The following is a 23,335-nucleotide window of genomic DNA, read 5'->3' as shown; positions in this document are numbered from 1 at the left end:
TACATTGATTAATGTATATATTTTCCCATTAATCTGTATTGTAACCATACAGAACATTCCTTTATCATCTTTATAAGACTTAATAGTTTTAGGTATGGGCATATTTTTGTTCCATAAGATAGCCACTCCTCTTTTTTTCTGTGTGTGTTCTGAGCTAACCAAGACTGTATATTTATTAGTGGCTAATTTATCTATATCCTTTTTCAGGAGATGTGTTTCTTGAAGGAATATTAAATTGGCTCTATGCAAATTAATATATCTCATTAAACTTGCCCTTTTACATGGGTTATTCAATCCATTAATGTTTAAAGAAATTCCTTTTAGAGATACCATTTAACTTTTATAAGCATATAAAACATATAATCAGAATAACAATTAGTAAAATAAGTATTATTATGTCTCCTCCTTTAGGTGTTCCATTAATTATAGCTGTATTTAATGAAAATCTTATGCAATTTTGTGTAATTTTCACTTTTATTTGTAGTGACAATGAGTTTATAAAATGTGATGTGGATGTCAAAACTATATACACACAACAATAATCAGGTGAAAATAATGTTTGGATTAAACATTGCACCCAGCCTGGAGTTGAAAACTCCAACTTAGCAAATACCACTCAAGTTATCCCCCTATCCTAAGCAGCAGTACTTCAGCTGCCACCAAATTAATTTGATACTAACTATTATTAACTAAAGTTAACCTCATTTAATTTGATTATCTACTATAACAAGGCTAAACAATTTATATAACAGCTTCATATAAACATATAAAACATTTAGAAACAACTAATATTGCTATGTACATCTATTCTATATAATAAACTCATAATCAAAATAGCATTCTAACAATCTTGATAATGGGAGCAAAGAAGAGAGAGAGAGAGAGAGAGAGAGAGAGAGAGAAAGGGAATATCCATATGGTAGTTTAATAAAAGTTTGTAAGAATAAGTTCTTATTATATGTTTATGCTCATTTGAATTCAATAACATTTATTATCTTAGGCTATTATGACTCAGACATTACTTATATTAGGGTATTCCCACTTTCTGCCATAGTAATACAGTTAAAAGCTTTAAAACTTTAAATTACTTGCACCAAAAGCTTCCTTCTCATATTTATTATTGCCAATTAAATAAAATAATTATTCTCATGCATAAGTTAAAAGAACATACTGCACAGCAATATTGATTCCTAGTTATACATAAATCATTGTGATGAAAGCCATCTGTATTTTATATATCTGAACTGCAGCTTTAAAATATGTCACATGACAATTTCTTCTGAAATATAATCATAATGATACATATACTTGTCTGTTAGTCAAGGCAAATGATTTATAACATTACATATCTTTAAATCATAAGCATCTATATACATTAAAGTGCAGCAGTCATATAAGCTTTCAAAAACAAGTGTACATGTGTTTTACCTTCTATGCCTTCTAAAATATCTCATTTGTTTACTATGGCATATTAAGTCATTTAAAATCATTATAACTTTTATATTTTATAAGTTACATCTTAAATAAGTAAGTTATTATAAAGAAAAACTCACATTTAGATATCATAAAGTTCGTTTTTCATCACAAAATCGCATTTACAGCAGTTCTACTTCCTGAAACAGTTTACTTCTTGAATTTGCGATGTGTCAGTGTGAAATCAGGGGTCAAAGTTCAAAATGGCTGCTTTCAGCTTCTCTGTGTATTCTGAATGTTGAAGCTTTTAAACAAAACAATTTCTGAGACTTGCTTTTTGACGACAAACTTTCAGATACATAATTCTTTGTTTTTCAAACTAAAAGATTTGTGAAATAAATTATGTATATTCACTGTAATTAATTACCTTTTGTGTATAAATTGCTAGCATGTAACTAATCTTGGCTCCTCATGACAATTGCTTAACTTTACCATAAAGTTCACAGTGATGAGCTCTATGGAGATTTATTCATTTCATTATTTTATTGGTAAGCCAGGTATGTAGCTCAGTCACAGATCCCTTTCAGCCATGATATGGGCCACTAGGCAGTATGAACAAGATTATTGTTAGTTGTACTCAAGTAATTTGCATCTTTCTTGGATTTCTATATCCATTTCCTGTGAAACTATCATCTTTGGGGATATGAATATTGACTGGAACCTTGTTAATACTGCCACCCATATCTACTCTATAAACCGTTATGGCTTTACACAGCTGATCACCTTGCCCATGCACTGGCAAAAATATTTCCAGAATGCCTTGGTCATCGACTGGATTTTAGTATCCAAACACCAATGCTTTCATAACCTTCCACATTACCTAACTCCCTTAGTAACCACCTCCCTACCTCAGTAGTAAGACACTCTCCCATGCTTAACAAGAGTCACCAATTCAAAGAGTCTCATAACCTTAAAATCTACAGCCCTGTCACCCTAAACGAATTACTGTCCCCTGTAAACTGGTCATTCTTATACACATTATCCCTTAATGAGGCTGTTCAAAGCTTTAATAATATATTCCTAGAAACACTTAACACCCTCACTCCCAGTAGAAAAATTAGGCTAAAATGTAATTACGCACCATGGCTAAACCAGGCAACAAGATCCCTTATGAATAACAGAGACAGTGCCTGGAGAGCATGGAAAAAAATAGCAACTCAACTTTCCACCTGAACTTATATAAACAGCTTTGCAACCAAACAAAATAGCAGGTCATACTGGACAAAACATTTTTTTACCAAAAATTTCTGAGCAACCCACTTTCCAACTCGAAGAACTTCTGGCACTCAGTAAACAAATTACTATCTCCAGGGAACCCCTCATCACCAAACCCCTTCCCTAACAAACCTTCTAGTAAAACTGCAACTCTACTTAACAACTTTTTCATTGAAACAATGAAAAACCTTACTCAACTAGATACTCTCGATATTAAGACTCCACCTCCCACCTCATCTCTTCTCTCATTCTCCCTAGCACCTGTAGCAACTGCCTTCATCAGATCAGTTCTTAACAAACTCAAACTCTTTTCCCCATCAGCCGGCAAACACTCTCCATTATTTCTCAAACATGCAGCCAGATCCATAGCATACCCTGTATCTACACTTATCAATAGATCCAGCCAAGAAAATACAGTACCAGATATCTGCAAGAAATTCTTCATAATACCCCTCCATAATGGAGGAAATTCAACAGAACCCTCAAATTACAGGCCTATTGCCATATTATTCCCCTTATCCAAAATACTGCAAAAATGTATACATAGACAAATACTAAACCACCTCTTACAGGTAGACCTAATTACACCCACACAGCATGGTTTCCAACCCTCACCCAGTACTACCACTGCCCTCCTATCTTTTACACACAACATTGGCCAAGCTAGAGATAATAATAAACTCGTACCAGCTCTATTCCTTGACTTATCCAAAACATTTAATACTGTTTCCCATCCCATCTTCCTAAATAAACTTTCCAACCTACAACTCTCTACCTCCTGGTTTAACAGCTACCTGACAAACAGATATCAGTCTGTCATATGACAAAAACATCCTTCTCTCCTTTCCATCTTGTTGTCACTGGGGTTCCCCAGGACTCTATCGTGGGCCCCCTACTTTTTAATATATTTACAAATAACCGCCATGTCTCCTGCCCCCACTCTACCTTAATAGAGTACACAGATGATTCCACAATTATTAATACCTCCAACAATATACAAAATTTCCATGCTGTCACTCAACAATCTCTACACCTAGTAGAACAATGCCTAGCTGAAAACACCCTGCTTCTCAACTCCAAAAAGACCAAGCTTCTCCTTTTCCTTACAAAATACCTTAAACCAGCTAAAGAAAACTTCACCATCTCATCCTTAGATAATGCAATTATCACTGCCGACTCAAACACCAAATTGTTGCTATAGATGACCAATTAAAATTCAACCTATATATTGTGTCTTTGTGGATTTAGAGAAAGCATATGACAGGGTGCCTAGAGAGGAGTTGTGGTATTATATGAGGAAGTCGGGAGTGTCAGAAAAGTATGTAAGAGTGGTACAGGATATGTACGAGGGTAGTGTGACAGCGGTGAGGTTTGCAGTGGGAGTAACGGATGCATTTAAGGTGGAGGTGGGATTACATCAAGGATCAGCTCTGAGCCCTTTCTTATTTGTAATGGTGATGGACAGGTTGACAGACAAGATCAGACAGGAGACCCCGTGGACTATGATGTTTGCAGATGACATTGTGATCTGTAGTGAGAGTAGGGAACAGGTGGAGGAGACCCTGAACAGGTGGAGATATAATCTACAGAGAAGAGGAATGAAGGTCAGCAGGACTAAGGCAGAATATATGTATGTGAATGAGAGGAAGGATAGAGGAATGGTGAGGATGCAGGGAGTACAGGTGGTGAAGGTGGAAGAGTTTAAATACTTGGGATCAACAGTTCAGAGTAATGGTAAATGTGGAAGAGAGGTGAAGAAGAGAGTACAGGCAGGATGGAGTGGGTGGATAAGAGTGTCAGAAGTGATTTGTGATAGACGAATACCTGAAAGGGAAGGTCTACAAGAGGGTAGTGAGACCAGCTATGTTATATGGGTTGGAGACAGTGGCATTGCCAAAAAGGCAGGAGTCAGAGCTTAACGTGGCAGAGTTGAAGATGTTAAGATTTGCACTGGGTGTGATGAGGATGGACAGGATTAGGAATAAGTATATTAGAGGGTCAGCCCAGGTTGGAAGGTTTGAAGACAAAGCCAGAGAGGCAAGATTACATTGGTTTGGACATGTGCTGAGGAGGGATGCAGAGTATATTGGGAAAAAGATGCTAAGGATGAAGCTGCCAGGTAACAGAAAAAGAGGGAGGTCTAAGATTAGGTTTATGGACGTGGTGAGAGAGGACATACAGGTGGTTGGAGTGGCAGAGCAAGATGCAGAGGACAGGAAGAAATGGAAACAGTTTATCTGCTGTGGCGACCCCTAACTGCTAACCAAATTTCTTAAACATATTGCTACTGCATTCTCAAAATACTGTACATTTGCTTTGTAAATAGTTCTGTTGTACATTTCTCTTTCTCTGTTTTGTTCTATTAAGTATCTTACAACTTGAATTGTTATTTTTTTCTCTTATTTTTACTAATTACTTTCCTGGAGCTTTTCTTCTTGGGTCTCCACTAAAAAAGGGCTATCTGGGCCCAGTCTGACTAACCCAGTTAACAAATGTAAACATAAATAAATGTGTTCTCCCAGACTGCTACATTTCAAGGAATGTGGTTTTCTGTTTAAAATTCTTCCAAAAAATGCATACAGTACTTTGTGATTTTGCACACTTACCACTAGACTGCATGAACTTGTGTACATATGTGTGACATACCAGTATCATTTATTTATTTATTTATTTATTTATTTATTTACTGAATTTGTTTACTGGGATTGTCCAAATGGGTCATGCAAGACCTCTTTCAGTGGAGGCTCAGGGAAAAATGTTACATAGCTAAACAAGTACATCAAAGTTCAACTAGCATGATAATTAGGCAAGTAATGTGCCAGATAAAATACTGCATAGTTGCATACAAACATACACAGGAAAATACATATGTCTTGCATAATAAGTTCAGGTTACAGTGAGGTAAAATATTACATTGTAGAAGATTAGATCACTGGTCTATTGAATCTGCCCATGATGATAAAAAACATGCTTCCTATATGGTCCAAATGTTTTGCAGAAAAAAATTACCGGGCTTCTATTTTGTCACACTTCCCCTTATTTTATGAAACTTAAATAATATTTATATGTAATAATTATCATAATTTGAAATGCTTTTTTTTTTAAACAGTGCATAGAGCAAGAAAAACATACTTAAACATCATCAAGAGAAATCGTCAAGAAAGAAAACTCTAACCAGCAGTCATCCAAAAATAGACTGTAGCCCCAGGTTTAACTTCAGGAACCTTGTTGCCACTTGTGTAGTGTAGGTGCCAGCTTTTGTGACTACTGTTATGCCTTGCTAAAATCTGTTACAGTCAGCTAGAGTGCATACCCAAGGGGGCAATCAGCTGCAAACTTTCTTCCTCTTAGCCCACCCCCACCCCTTTCATCCATTTCACTATTGATAATTTGTTGTATGTTAAGGTATTCAGCCCCTCTCAATAGTCATAGCCTTCAGTCCCTCCTCCTCAATACTTGTCCTTCACTAAACACCAAACAGAGGTGCAAAGTCTCCAGCTGCTTTTATCTTTAGTTACATTGTGTGCAGCAAACAATGAACTAAGGGGAATACAAATATGAAAGAGAATAAAATCTGCCATTGCAGACTAGTAAGCTGCATAAAACTTCTACCTGTGGTGCACTTCTACACATAGTTTTTCATGGAGAAACCTTCCAGTCCTTGAGCAAGGGTGCCTGTATGTTTACCTTATTTCCTTGGATGTCCTTTGATAATTAGCAAGGTTAGCAGAGTGCCTTGGATTCTCCCCTACTAGTTTAAATTCCAGTTGATGGTTTCCCTCCCTTCCCCCACCCTCCTAAGTGATTGCTCAGGTACAACACGCCAAAGGTTTTAAAAACCCTGGATGCCATATTAGCTCTAATTGCAGCTGAAATCCCTCCAGGTGTAGCATCTCTAGTAAGTGTCCCTCGACTAGCTGATAGTTTTTTTTTAGCTAAGTTCTATCTGGAAGGTGTAGCTGAACTCCTACTGACCAACTTCAGGCTTAACAGTTTCAACACCATAACTGTCGCAGCAATCTATATTCCCCCTTGTGATAATATTAACACACTTGAGAACATCCTATCTCACCTCTCACATACCATCCACAATAAAATAATTATACTGGGAGTTGTAAATATTGATTGGCTTACAATACAAGCTCCCAACACTTCCTGTATAAACCTACATGGGTTTGAGCAGCTAATCACAACCCCAACCTACATTAATAAATCTCACCTACCTAGCTCTCTTCTTGACTGGATATTGGTCCTCCACCCTCAAAACTATCATAACTACCAAACCCTTCCAAATGCCCTCAGCGACCACTGCCCTATAACAGTTACCAGACATACTCCCCACCTTACCAAACCTAACAAATTTATTACCACCCGCTCACCTTCTCATTTCTGTCCTAACTCCTTTATTCACCAGCTGTCCAAAATTAACTGGTCTTACCTCACCACTCTGCCTTTAGATGAAGCTGCCCACTCCTTCAACACTACATTCCTAAACATTCTTAACTCCCTTGCTCCTCTTTGCACAATTAGAATCAAATCTAATACTGCTCCCTGGCTCACTAAATCAACCAGAACCCTCATGAAAGACCAGGATAGGATTTGAAAAATGTGGACTAAAACTAGGACCCCTTCTCTTCTTCAGAAATGTAAAGCACTCAGAAATAAAATTTAAAAATAATCATCCATTATGACAAAATAAACTTCTACACCAATCCTCCCTCTACTCTCAAATCAGTCCCAAAGAAATTCTGGAGCTCTATTAAACAGACTCCATCCAGGAAACCCTTCCTCTCCTAACCCAGGTCCCAATGCAACACCTGAAGACATAGCCAACAAATTTAACAATCATTTTATAAACTCAATAATCTCCATAATAAATTCTCTCCCCTCCCCAGAAACAACACTAGCACCTCCACAAACTCTAGACCTCTTCCAAACCCTCCTAACTCCTTCTCTCTAAAAGCAGTATCAACTAACTATGTAAAGTCGTTACTCTCTAAACTTGAACCTTGCTCCCCATCTGTTGACAAGCTCCCCTCTTACTTCCTGCAGATTGCCTCTGAACCTCTTGCCTATCCTGTATCCATCTTAATCAACCGATCCATTTCTGAATCCTATGTCCCCACTGTATGGAAGAATTTCTTTACTCTACCCATTTACAAAGGGGGCAACTCCTCAGACAAATCCAACTACAGAACGATTGCCATACTCTCTCTACTCTCAAAAATCCTAGAGAAATGCATTCACAAGCAGGTAATCCATTATGTTCACCAGGAAAACCTTCTCACACCCACACAGCATGGTTTCTGTCCCAAGCACAGTATAACTACTGAACTCATATCATTCACCAACATAGTCTCCCTAGCTCGGGATAACAATGAACTTGTCTCATGCCTATTCCTTGACCTTTCTAAAGCCTTTGACACTGTCTCTCATCCACTCCTTCAAGATAAACTCACTAACTTACATTTCTCTCCCCCTACTATCTCCTGTTTCTCCAGCTATCTCTTTACCCACCAGCAATCAGTTAAATGGCTCTTTGCACTATCCTCCCCTCTCACTGTACAAATGGGAGTCCCCTAAGGGTCCATACTTGGACCACTACTTTAATATTTTCACCAACTTGCTCTACTCCTTTTGTCCCCAGTCTTCTCTTGTGCAATATGCTGATGACTCAACTGTTATAACCATTGCTGACAACCCAGCTGACCTCCACTCAACTACCCAGGCATCCTTCCACACCATTGAAACTTGGCTTACTGATAGCAAACTAATACTTAATCCAAAAAAAAACTAAGCTCCTACTCTTCCTCCCTAAAAACATCACCACACTCAAAAGTACATTTACCATCTTATCCTGCAACAACACTATCATCTCAGCTGAATCTAGTACTAAATTGCTAGGTGTTACAATAGATGATGAGCCAAGTCTGATCTCCATATTATTAACTCAATAAAAAGAACTCATCAGAAACTTGGACACCTTTTCCATAGCAAGAAATACTTAACTAACACTGCCCGAATAACTCTCTCCCAGGCTTTATTACTCTCAACACTCCTGTGCAGCTGCCACATATTCACAAACTTAAATTCTACACTTATATCCAAACTTGAAACTACCTATAATAAGATCACCAGATTTGCAGCTAACCAAACCTACACGTCACACCACTGCTTAGCACTACAGCAACTAGACTGGCTAGAATTCCCTCAGCTGCTCCAACTATACCAACTACAAATCATCCACTCTATCCTCTACCTGTCCTCCTTCTGCCCCAGCCTCTCCACTATCATATCCAAATATTCCCCTGCAAGGACACTACACAGCTCAAATCAAGAATTATTAGACATCTACAAACCCAAAACCAAAATAGGCTGCATTCTCTATAACTATAACTCAACTGTATCCTGGAACCAACTCCCCTTGGAAATAAAATCCCTCCAGCACAGCAAAAGTCTCAAATTAGCCACAAGGAAATACCTAAAAACAAAGTTGTCTTGCCACTGTAGCTAACCACCCTGAAACCACCATCCTTTCACCTATTTCACCACCTCACTCTTAATGTATCTCTAACACTCTTCCCCTGCCTCTTCTACCTCTTCCCTTCCTCTATCACCAACCATTCTTAATTCATGCAGTCTCAAAACAACCTACCTGTCTAGTCTGTCTCCTATACTCTACCTCCCTACATCTCCTACTAGCCATTCTTACTTTCCTTTCTTGTTTCCAAACTCCTATACAACTAGATCCTACCCACTTTAAATAAGCATCTGCCTAACTATTAACTCATTTTGTTCTAAGCAGCTTAAATAATATTGTAACTAGTCACATTTTCTTCTGCTAATTGTTTAAAACCTTGTTTGTAACAAATCACATACTTGTCTGCCAATTGTTAATACTCTGTATAACTGAATTGCCTGAGGAGCTTTTTTTCTCTCCAGGTCTCTGCTTGTAAGATCCTATAGCTGATTGTTGCTACTATGTTACTAAAATTTAACAAATTGTTTTCTAGTCTTGAGGAGCTTTTCTCCCTGGGTCTCTGCTGAAAATGAGCCAAAAGCTCAGCCAGACTAACCCGGTTAACAAATGTAAAATAAATAAATAATAATAAATAAATCAACAAATGGCGTGCTTGTACCGGTTCAAACAGCCCCAGTGAGGGATACTAATGTCAAATGGTTCATAGGTTCATAGGTTCATACTAGGCTATCTGCCCGAGGGCATTTACAAGCCTAGCCCATAGTTTTGTGGCTTACGCCACCCCTTTAGTATGGGGAACTATACCCATTATTTTGCTGTGCCTCTGTCGAGCAGTGACACTGAGGTAATCCCTGGGGTATATCTGCGATCTCCCATCCATTGGTCAAGATTTCTCTTGAACAAGGCCAGCGAGGTGCTCTGCCTCACATATACCGGGATTTTGTTCCACAGCATAGGGAGTCTTTGGGTGATGAATCTATCCCTCCAGCACATCCTATTAATAGCCGTGTCGAGGTTTAAGTCTCCCGCCCTTGTGGCTCTGACGGATCTAGATTTTTGAGGTGAAGCATATTCATCAAATCTGGGTTTGACATGGCCTTGTATGTTAGGCAAAGGTCACCTCTGAGCAAGCGGTGCGACTGAATAGAGCTGGAGTTCTTTCAGTCGGGCAGCATAGGACAGATGTTTGAGACCCTTTATCCTTTTGGTAAGGAACTTTTGTGGCCTCTCCAGCTGCTGCAAGTGTCGGGTCAGATACATTCCAAATGGGGCATTGTACTCAATCATTGGTCTGATGAGTGATGAGTATAGGGAGACTATGACCTCCCTTGATCTAGATGAGAATCCCTTCATGATAAGGTGGGCAATGTAGAAGGTCTTCCTAACTACTTTAGCTACATGGGTGTCGAATGACAGACTACTATCAACCTGGGTCCCCAGGTCCCTGATAACTTCTTCTGTGCTCAGTGGATTGCCACCTATTTGGTAGCTAGGGGTAACCTTGTTTTTCCCGAAGGGTATGACTATGCATTTTTTGGCATTTAACTTTAGGCCATGGCTCTGGCACCAGTTATCCGTTTCTGTGAGACCCTTCTGAAGGATATCTGTGTCAGATGTGTTTCCTACTATGGCACCCAGTTTGCAGTCATCTGCAAACTTTGTCAGCCATAACCCTCCTGTGTTAGCTTGTACTTTGGAAAAGTAGATGCCAAACAAGAGTGGGCCCAGGACTGAGCCCTGTGGTACACCACATGTGACAGGCTTTGAGTCTGACATGGCGCCAGCAACTCTGACCCTGTGGGTACTGTCACTCAGCCAGTTTGCAACCCATCTTGGGATGTATGGGTTAACATTTAAGCTGATGAGTTTTTCAATGATACCCGAGTGGGGTATTGTATCGAAGGCCTTCGCCAGATCGAGGTAGGCTGTATGGACTGCCTTTCCCTCATCAATGGCTTTGGTGACTGTTTCGAAAAAGTCAACCAAGTTTAGAAGGCATGATCTGCCTTTGACAAAGCCAAACTGGGATGGATCCAAAGTCTGCAAGTTCCCTATGTCTTTATTTATGAGGTCCATTATGATCCTCTCCATGGCTTTGCAGATAAGGCTTGTCAAGCTAATGGGCCGGTAATTTCCAGGGTCGGTGGAGGCACCGCCTTTGTGAAGTGGGACCACAGTTGCAGTGCGCCACTCCTGGGTATGTATCCAGAGGTAAGACTATGATTAAACAGCTGTCCTAGCTGTGGGTTTAATTCCTCATTGAGTTCGTGGAGCACACAGCCGGGGACACCATCAGGTCCCATGGATGCTGTGTTTTTGCTTTGGAGTGAGCAGTTCTCACTTGGGCATTGGAGATGTTTGGGGGCTGCAATCGCTTGGTATAGATATCTCTCCTTTTGGGGAGGGGAGAAGTTTGCACTGAACCTGTCAGCCAGTATGTTGGCAATGTCTGTAGGATCAGTAATCTTCACATCATTTTGAACTAGTTCTGAACATATCTGGGAGTTTCCTCCCAGGTTTCTAACATAGCTAAAGAAGGCCTTATGATTGTCTTTTGAGTCTTTAGCTATTTTTCTCTCAAAATTTGCTTTGGATGATTTTATGAGAGCTCTTAGTTTTTACTTATAGTGATCAAGGGTGTCTTACCTTTTAAGGATTTTGCTCTATCTTGTAGTAGCTTCCTCCTTTTGTTGTAGAGTTTGTTTATGGCTGGGGTCCACCAGACTGGACGCTTGCCTTTGGTACAAAGAGTCTTTGTTTTGCTTGGGATTGCCTTATCCATGCAGTCCTGCAGGTGCTGGTAGAAGGCATTTGTAAGTGATTCAGCAGCTTGAGTACTGTTTTCCGCCGGCTCGGAGACCTTAAAGGAGACCACACTAGTCTTTAGAAGTGTGAAGTCGGCTTTCAAGAAGTTCTTTACTGTGGTCTTTTTATTTCAGGTGGGGGTGGGATGAGGACCTCCAGCGAGATTAGTTTGTGATCTGATCTCACCAGTGAGGGGTATACTTCCGGTGTTGAACATTGTGCTCCCATGTTCGTGATGATGAGATCAAGTATGTTTTCTCCTCTTGTGGGGATGGTGACTAGTTGTTCCATGGCATTTGAGTTAATGAATTCCAGGAACTTTTGGGCTAGGGTGTTTGGGCTTGAGTAGTGTTCCCAGTCTATATTAGGGTAATTGAAGTCACCTAGTATAATGGTGTTTGGTGATACATTTATCCCCTCTAGTGTGCTTGTACCAGTTCAAACAGCCCCACTGAGGGATGCTAATGCCAAATGGTGTGCTTCTACCGGTTCAAACAGCCCCAGTGAGGGATACTAATGTCAAATGGTGTGCTTGTACCAGTTCAAACAGCCCCACTGAGGGATGCTAATGCCAAATGGTGTGCTTGTACCAGTTCAAACAGCCCCACTGAGGGATGCTAATGCCAAATGGTGTGATTGTACCAGTTCAAACAGCCCCACTGAGGGATGCTAATGCCAAATGGTGTGCTTCTACCAGTTCAAACAGCCTCACTGAGGGATGCTAGTGTCAAATGGTGTGCTTGTACCGGTTCAAACAGCCCCACTGAAGGATATTAATGTCATCACGGGGCATTGTAGTTAATATTTAATTGTATTGCTTTAGTAAACATTCCAACACTAATTACATCCACTGCAAACAAGACATCAGGAAATGGGAATGGATGAGTTGAAATGTCTCTCTAAACAGCATGCTTCACAGAGGACTGCAAAAAAGTTAAAACCTGTCTTTCTCCATATTAGGTGGTTTGCAGAAATGCTTTTAGCTTAAGGACTGGCCTTATAAAGGCCACTGCACTAGTCCCATTCTGCATATAAAATTCAGATTCAGTTTGTAATGTATATGGCTCTGTCTACATTTATTGCTTACACGTACCGTGCTCAACAAAGTTTTGTGTAGAATGCATCACATTACTACCTTGAAAAGCTTAGCAATGCCTATGTCATGTGTATATTGGTCAAATTCCAGCAGTACATAATTAAAGCTCTGAAATGACCAGCTTTTACAATCAATCCTATTTATCTTGTTGCTGTTATTTCTGTTCCTGATTTATTTGTAAATTATATGGCAATATGTGTTGTAAATGGTTTCTTTCTAAAATTACGATGCAATTATGCAATAAATCCAAGGAGACCACTGTGTTCCATGCAATAAATGATAGGTTTGTTGACTGACTGCCTGGGGCTGTCTACTTCATAAATCTGCTAAATCAGACAGGAAAGAATGCCTGCTTATTCCGGAGTGGCACCACTGTTCCATTTGCCTGTAGAATGTGAAGTAGCAGCAAAGTTACATTTTAAATATGTCGTTGCCAAATAATTTACTCTGAAAAGAGTGAATGTCATCTGGTGCTAGCAGAATGTAGCATATACTTGGCATAAACTGCATTAATAGCATTTGAATAACGATTATTACAATAAGCAGAATGTATTAAGATATGTATCTAACACAATAATTACACACTGGCACATACAAGAAGAGAACTGAAATGAAATTTATTTTAATCCACAATGCCTTGCACAGAAACATTAAAACATGTATCTTGTCCATTATGTTCAGCAAAGGAAAGTTAGCAGGATACATGCGTAACAGTCACATAAATCATGAAAGCAGAAAGGAGACACAGTCATCACAACAAGCACAAGCAATAATTACAAAGTTTGCAGAAAGATACAACTGTACAGGATGTATTTATCTGCTTGTACCTTTATTTACCTGTTAATTAGGTGATACTCATGATGGCTTTTTCAGCCACAGCTGGACAAAACTGTGGTTAAGCTAAAGGACACAATAGTACATAAAACACAAAGAAATGGGTCAGAAAACAATGCTGGCACTCAACACATGATGTACACTGTAATAAGACACAGATCCTTAAACTATGCAATTAAAGCCATGCACTCCTATACATGGCACAAAAATAAAGATTACTGCAGAGAGGAAGCATTATTAAAGATTCTTTACATATGTGGGATTGCTTTAGAAAATACAGTGCTACCTTTTGAAAATTTTCAGTAGATAGAAAAACATGCTTAAAATGTTTTGCACTTAGAGTATGCTTTGGTGATTATATTTTTATACTTTCAGTCTTCAGCTATATTGCTAGTCTGTGACTACTGCATTTAGATTTTTAAAAGACTTTATTTTCAAAGGTACAGTACTGACCTCCATGGACCTTCTTCAGGCTCAGCCCGGGAGTGGGGTCTGGTTAAATGCCTTATTCAGAGCCATGCAGTTAGGCAGTGAAAGCTGAGGGGGATCAAACTTTGCATCACTGTACTATAGGAAACAGCTCCTTAATCCTGTAAGCCAAATGCCAAACAGTCTTACTTCTGAATACTGAAGTGAGTACTTCAATCTAGTGTGATTGAATAATAATGTTGTGAAGATCCCAACACCAGCAGCATCACTTGTCAAAAAAGAAGAACTTGAACAGAATGAGAGAAAAACACAGACTAGCTAACAAATAGCAGTTCTAATTGAAATCCATAGGAAGAAGGAGCATGAATAACACTACATTATATACTCTGTTATGGGGTACATGCATACAATTGTTAGAAAAAAGCAAAAACATACAGAAATGTACTGAGCTACCACAATGCAAGCAAGCACCAATACACAATGCACAGCAGCAGAAATATACAAAGCAGATTGATAGAGTACTAATGCAAATAAGAAGACACATTATGTGTCAGTGTAACAGAGAAGTACATAGTAAACATGTAACCTACTGACCGTGTAAACCCCATATATAAATATGTAACCTGCTGACTGTGTACAAACAGATAACATGTAGAGACATAACTGCAGAAACAAAACAAGTACAAGGAACTTTTTCCATAATACAGGAGGAAGAACCCCTGACTATGATCCATATTGCCAAGGTTTCAGTAGCATTTTGGCCAGTGAAAGAAAGGGCATGGGCATGGTAGAAATAATCAGTTTAATGCTAGCTTGCTTATAATGTGGGAAACTGTGAGTTTCTTACTTCACTTCAGCTCCGAGTAAAGGCTAAGCGCTCTACCTCAAAAGGGGAAAGTGAGTTGAAAGCAAAAGAACATCCTTTCTTTAAAAAATCACTGTTACACACACAAAAAAAAAAGTTCAAAACATAAAATAAAGTGGGGGGCAGTGTCTCCCACACCCCCCTACTTAAATATACCAACTACGAGATTGCGCCACAGTGGAGGAAATGGCAAAGTCCTGAAAATGGCACAGCGATTTTTTTCCCTGGGAAAAAAAATCGCTGTTCTGTGTCTTTGGGATTGTCAGGTTTTGCTCTTAAAGGGTTGATAAATCAGCATTCACTATTTTGAGCGTTCGCTGAGTTAATATAGATCCCCCCTAGTTGTTTCACCTACACAAACACGTTTTTGGGATTACAGATTTATAGCTCTTATAATCAGCATTTGTGAAATCTGTATTTATTGTTTCTGTACGTTTCTTTCATTTACAATCAATCTGATATACAGCAGACACAAACAGCAAGCTCTTAAAGCAGTTAGTTTTGAAACCATGTACATGTACATGTCCTTCAATGGGAGAATTAATGACATTAGGAAGTGACAGTATGGAGTGTTAGATGTTAGCCAGCTGTTAGCTGGACATTGGCCAGTGTGTGATTTTGCCATATATACAAATGTTAGTCTGCCAGACAAACACAGTTTTTTATCATGAAAGAAAAGAAAATAATACAATGTATGCATGTAAGACAAGTACCAGCATGCATTATAATCATATCATTATTTTACATGTATATGGCGATGCATGCACAAAGAGAAATGCAACTTTTCCATTACCTCTTACATGTCACATGATACACTGGGTCATATTCATATAAGCCACTTTTCCATTTTGTGGGGAAAATAATGGAAAATCATACATTTAGACTGCATTAGTATTGGAAAACTTGAATGAGATTTTTATGAACTTTCATTTTATAGCACCTGTTCAACAATGTAGGGTCCTACAGTTTGGTTCTTGGCTTGGGTGTCTTGTGTGCACACTTTGCTTGTTCTGTCTGGGTCCGTATGGGTTTTTGTAGGGTGCTTCAATTTTCTCCCAAATCCCCACAGAACTGATGGCCCTCCAAAGTTTTATATGCACTCATGCCTATTTTAGAGATTCCTGCAATGTTATAGGCAGTGTTTCATAAAATGTCTTTTTGTTGTAAGTATGGTAGACTCATAGAAACTCCAAGCTTTTGATGAGGTGAGGTGTTTTAATAAAGTATTTTAGCAGAGAAATGTTTTCTTCTGTCTTGAAATTTTGCAGGTTAAGTATGCATATTGTTATTAGGTATGTCTTTTAACTAGTTCAGAGTACCCTTTGTCTCTTACATAGCATGATGGTAATGTTATTTTGGGGAGACTGACATCTCCACAAATTATCTCATTGATGATAAGGCACTAAGCACACAATCGGTCGTGAAGAACTTAGGCACCCAGGTTGATAGCAAACTGACTTTTGACCACCATATTGCCTCTGTTGTATGGAAAGCTTTCTACATGGCCCACCTCATTAGTAAGAGTATCTCATCCAGAGACAAGATGGCCATACCATCCCAGTAATCTTCCCTTATAAGACCAAGTATTGAATACAATGCCCCTTTCGGCATGTACTTCACAAAGCACATGCAGCAGCTGGAGAGACCACAGAGGTTCTTCACCCAGAGGGAGAATCCAGGGACTAAAACATCTACCCTACATAGATAGGTGAAAAGCCCTGTCTCTCTACTCGGTCTCTTATAGTCTCCTCAGAGGTGACCTCTGCCTGGCATACAAAGCAATCTCAGACCCCGCCCTGATGAGACTGCTGCATATCTGCAAGTCAAGCTCCACAAGTCAAGCTCCACTCGAGTAACCCAGACGCATGACCTCAACCCGGTCTGTGACATCAGTAGGACTTGTTGGCAGGACAGATTTGTGTCCCAGAAACTCCCCCTTTTGTGGAATGGACGCCCTCTCCATGTAAAGCAGAGTAGCTCATAAAACCTTTTTAAGAGCAACCTAGATAACTGGATGGGGAACAGAAAATACACCCCTGGGATTCCATTTGTGTCTCTGCTTGACAGTGGCATAAGGTGCCAACTTGTGGAACATGGACTAAATTCTTGGCTAGGCTTGTAAGGGCTTCAGGGCCAATAGCCTAGTAACTTCCTATGATCCTATGATCCTATAAATTGTATTTAATTGATTTGACAGACATTGATTTGAAATTATTAAATGAGATATAACACTTATTACAAATGACAAATTTCAGGTTTAGTCTGGAATGCTACAGGGTTAAGAAACAGCACAAATACAACCATACAAAGCTTTGATTAACATCATGTAGCATTTGTACAAAATTTAGAAGTCTGGACATTGATCAGAAGAATATATATATAATTTAACAATGACTATTAGTTGGTTATTTAGATGTATCCAGTTTCATAATGGCTTCAGGTAAGGAGTATCATGTAAATAAACATATATAAAGGCAAAAAAAGTAAGAATGGAAGAAAACTAAGGGGCTAATTTAAAACATTAACAGCAATTGGATATTGTCAATGTGCTGTGGAAGTAAGAGTAAAATGGAAATTGGAGAACAAAAGGAATTAGGTGATGTGCTGTGAGCACAGGTACTGTTTTAGAATATGTGTTATGAACTGTGGTCTGAATTTGATGCTAGAGGTCATTTCCTTTATACCTACTTCTGATGCATCTGAAGTCAGGAGTCCCTAATGGGCAGAGGCATAGCTGGCTCATCCAGTCCATGGAGCCATTCCGTGATCTGGCACCCCTTGAGGAAAAAAAAAAAAAAGGTCCAGTATCTTACTTGGTGATCTTGAAATACCGAAATGCAGGATCCAATCATTTCCATTTTCTGCAACCCCCCATCACTCCCTTCTACAGCTAATAGCATAAAAAATACTTTTCTTTCCTTAAACTGTAGCAAACTGCTTGCTGCATTTGTAACAAGAGTTGCTACAATTTATGCATCTGGAATACAGTACGCTAAAGAGCTTAAGTTATGAAGAAAAAAAACAACTTTGGTTATACTGCAGCAAACTGCTTGTTACAATGTAGCAGGCAGATGGCAGATGCTACACTTTATACCATGTATGGAGAACTACAGCACTCAGATTTATCTTACCAGAAATTTTCCTTTTAACCTCTTACAAACTGCTTGCGAGATTTGCAGCAAGTAGATTCTATACTTTATACCATGCATAGAGTGCTACAACACTAGGATTTAAAAAAAATAAGAACCAAACATTTTTTTTTTATTTTTAAACTATAGCAAAGGGCTTTCTATATTTGTAGCAAGCAGATGCTATGCCACAAACAGATTGCTACAATACTCAAATTTATCTCAAAAAATAGATAAGAAACAAACAAAAAAAAAATGTGTTTTTTTTCTTTTTAAACTGCAGCAAACTACTTGCTACAGTTCAAACAAGCAGATGCTACTTTTTATGTCATGGAACACTACATCATTCAGATTTGCCTCAGAAAAGCTATTTATTTGTGGTTTAAGCTGCAGCAAACTAACAATTAGGACACACCCAGAGTGCTACAGTGTTTAGCTTTGACCACAGATGCGATGCCAACATTTAAAAGCCAGTATGCACTATTACTAAAGAGTGATCAGAATGGTGTGACTGCATGGTCTAACACTTTGCACCCAGAGCAGCTGCTCCTCTTCGCCCCACCCTTGCTATGTTACTGCTAATGGCACTCAGGTTCCAAGTGCTCAGAAACCACTGTCTTGATGCCAAGGATACAAGAGCCTTGTAGTTCATTTTAGCTGCTGCTCATCCTCAAACTCAATTAAGTGTTTGGGCAAGCCACCATGGGGAAGGAGCAAAAGGATGTTAGGGTTAGGGAGCAGAAGGGAGTTTTAGGGTCAGGGTGAGAGAGTTTTGGGTTTTGGAGGACGGGACTGGAGTTTTAGTGTTATGGAGTGATCAGGGAATTTAGGCTTAGGATGCAATTGGGGATTTTAGGGTTAGGAAGGAGAAGTGAGTAGAAGTTTAGACTAAGGGAGTAAGGACTAGGGTTGGGAAATGAGTGGCAGTTTTAGGGTTAGAGTTTACATTCTGGTAGGGCTATATAGTTTTATAAGGTCAGGTATTGGGAGAGCTACATAGAAATGGGAGAGCAGTCTAGTGGGACTTCAAGTACTTGCTTTTTCCAGCAAGTGGCAGTGAACAGGTGTATTGTGAGCTGTTAGCACCTGAACACCTGTAGCACATAAGCACCTGTAGCAGACCCGTCACTCATACTACTTTATAACATAACAGTCTTTTAAATCATCAAATGCTTTATCTGCCTCACGAGATCTTGGTATTTTGATATGAGATTCCCCTTTTGTGAGATCTTTTAAAGTACAGGCAATGGCCACAAACTTAGCTGCAAATTTTCTGTAGTACTTAGCTAGCTCAAGAAAGCCTTCACTGCCAATGATATAGGTCAGTTTGTTATAGCATCTACTTTTTTCTAATTATATTTTACCATCACCTCTTCCAATAAGGTATGACAAATATTTGGCTTCTACTATGCCCAATTTATTTTTTCTACCACTTCCAGTTAATCCTGCATGTCCTGTAGATTCTAACATAGCCTGCAGTTCTGATAAATAAGACTCCCTGTCCTCTTAAAGGATGACACCATCATCTATATGTGAATTGGCATATTATGAGTGGGGCTTCAGTATTTATCCATCAGTCTCTAAAATGTGACTGATGGTGCATGTAAGACAAATGCACTGCATAATGAAACAAACCTTCTGGGGTTACAAAATCTGTTTTTCTTACCAGGTGGTTAAATTGGTATTGGCCAGTGTTATGTGTCTTGTTTTTTTTTTTTCCAGGTTTACTATCAGTTCATCAATTAGGGACATGGGATAGCTGTCAAACTTTGTCAATGCTATTCAGTTTGCTGAAGTCATTACAGAATTTGATGCTTCCATCAGGTTTAGGGATGAGCATTATTGGGCTTTTCCATTCTCTTAATGCCTCTTTTATTACTTCTAATTTGAGCTCTCTCGAATTTTGGCAATTAGGGACACGTATACCTCCCTGGGTGGTTTGTGCAGATGTGGTTGTGGTTTGGGCATCACTTGCATGCATGTACAGCATCCCCTGAACTTCTACTGTAATTGTTTCTGTGACTCAGGAACTGTGAAATACTTCAGACTGACCTTAACTCAATATGTTATATTCTCCCAGTTTAATTTCCTCAGGCATTTCTCAGAACACCCCCAAGTGATTGTACAATGACAGCTTGTAAAGTGGCAAACTGTTCTTAAAAATGTTTGGCAGTTTATATGCTGTCATTAACCAATCACGTTTGTAATCATTTATAGACACTGGGGGGGGGGGAGTGCAGGATGCCATATTACCTTGTTAGAGCTCAATCTCTGCTGTACACTTGGCAAAAATTTTGCAAGGTATATTGCAAACGTCAGTATAGCACTCAGATTCAGAAATGCTAGTGTTAGTGGAGCAACCATCACCAGCCTTCACAAATGGCACTCATCAAGCTCTTGACTAATAAAATTACTCTTTATACCAGACTAGCATTATACAAAAGAGTTGAGAGTAATGGCAACCTCTTGGCCACAGCATATAGCATGACTTCCATCCAGTCCTGATCAAAATGAAAATGTTTATTTTCAATGTGCAAACTTTTGGCAGATGTTGAAAATTCACTATGTGTTTTCGAACATTGTCAACATCAAACTGCATATGTACCTTAGTTACATTTTTAGCAATGTAATGTGGTATGTGGCTAACACTGACTGCTGCAATGATGAGAAACACCTTAGCTTTAAGTTGTTTAAAAACAGACTTGTGTTTCCTATAATTAATTAAGGCATTGTCTGCAGCATAGCTCAGCAAGCATTGTACATTCAGTCCTTTTTGCAGGATATCTTTCTAAAGATGACTTCAGCAGTCTCACTTGTTTTATTATCCTCATGAAAAGCTATCAGTTTCTATTGTGGGGTAAGGATATGAGGATGTGTTTAATGACTGAGTCTGAAAAAAGTCCATAAAGATCAGTGCTCGGCCCCAGAAAACAAACCAAATAAATAAATACACTCAAATAAACCTTTTTATTCCCTTTACTGGCTGCATCTCATACAAGCAGAAGTATAAGAATCCAATTTCCTATAAGCATGGTGCATCTGAATGCAGTGCAAATACATTTATAATAATGTACTATGCTTTCTATCTTTTCACAGATGAGTTTTTTTTTTTTTTGCAGTAACAGAATCAGAATATATCGCCTGTGCCATCTTGCTTCCATTATCCATGGAAATGCTGAAATTTATGTTTCACACCATGACTTACTGTTGTCCCTTCAGCTCACTGTGTTGTATGGCTGCATGAACCTTGTTATTACAAAATTGTATTTCTCCACCTGAAAGCTTTGTTGATGCTTCTTGGCATTATTGCTATCCTAATGGACACTGAAAGTTGCTCCAAAGCATGCAGACAAAGCATTAGCATCTGCATTTGGTACAGAATGCACCCATGAATACGTCTACTTCCATGCTTTGCTATAGTTGCACAGTCCTTCATGTTTTTTCACAGCTATGGCTGCTTTTAGCCTTTTTCGGGTCCAGTGTTCTGTTCTGAAATGTATTCATCCTGCTGATTCTTTCAGATTACCTTACTTAAACCTTATTTAAAAATAATGTTTGTTACAGAGCAAAAAGAAAATAGATACCATGCCACTTAATAGCACGGGAGTTTCCATATTTCCACTGAGCAACTATATTGACATGCTAAATGTAGAACTCTCCAGAACTTAACTACACTTTACTATCCTGTTCTTGTGCATGAAAAATCACAAACAGGAGGGGAGAAAGAACAACGGCAAAACTGCACACAGACACAGAAGGAACCTCAGCTGAGAACTGAACTGTAGACTCATTCAGTCTGAGGCAGATATCACAACCACCTGAGCCTATAACTATAACATATGTGGCAAAATGTTTTAATTCAGTGCTTGTTCTGTATGTCTAATTTCTACAGGTCTTAACTGTTTTTGATTATTTTTAAATTATATATTTTTTAATTGTGCATTGAATCATACATTTTTAACAGAATAAACAAATTAAAACTGTAATTAATTCATATTTAAGTTTTCTTAATTTTTCCTACATCATTTTGCCTTACAATATTACTGAAAATGGATATTGTTCATCTAGATATTCCCTTTCATCTTATGCACTATGTGGAGAAATTCAGTTTGTGGATAGAAATACTGTAGAAATAAAAAGTTGCCTGACCAAAGAAAAGAGTGGTCTCAGCTTCCTTTCAGTTGTGGTACCACCAAAAAGTAGGACACATTTCATACAATCTACTATGCAAATATTATGGCAATATCAATGACATTAGTGTGGTATATTGAAGATTTACCCAAGGGTGGTGTGCTTTAATCATGAGGGCAAAGCTCAAGTGATTAAATAAAGCCAACCATGGGTAAATCTTCAATATACCACACCACAACTTGCATTCCCACATTTACCCAGTACAGCAGTGCTTTGGAAAGGAAGTCATGGAGAAAAGAAGGTCTCTGTTGCTCCCTTTTTTTAACAAAAGACACTTTAGGGGTAGGAGAAAGACAGAATATATACAATGAAAATCAGGTATGTTTCTTTAGTTTTCAATAACATACCTGATTTTCCTGGTATTTTTTCTGTCATGTCTCTGTCTTATGTCTGAACTGTCTGGATTTCTAATTTTATTTATTTATTTTTGTTTAAAAATTTAAAAGTTACAGCATGTACCAATGAAAGAAAGTTCAGGTAACCAGACCTTTTTCCATTGGTATATGTCTGGAGTTACAACAGGTACACTGGTTGGGCTGACCAATAAGCATGCTACTTTTGGAATGCTAATGGCCATTCATTGTATAATATCTATTATCCTTATCCAAAAATAAGACATTGTGATGCTATGGATTGCCATACTGAAGAAAACTGGTTTAAAATGATATATTGTTTTCCTTTCTTATTGCTGACTGTTGACATCTATATGAACTGTATTTGTCCTTGTTTTAAGCAACAGTATGTGTGTAACCCACTGACCTTTCTCTCCTTGAGTATGAAAAAGCATATGAAAAGAAGAAGAAGAAAAATGCAAAGTT

The sequence above is a fragment of the Protopterus annectens genome, chromosome 4.part0, assembly GCF_019279795.1.
Source record: "Protopterus annectens isolate FY-2018-M chromosome 4.part0, PAN1.0, whole genome shotgun sequence".
Classification (NCBI taxonomy): Eukaryota; Metazoa; Chordata; order Ceratodontiformes; family Protopteridae; genus Protopterus; species Protopterus annectens.
Note: the sequence above shows the minus strand (reverse complement) of the source record.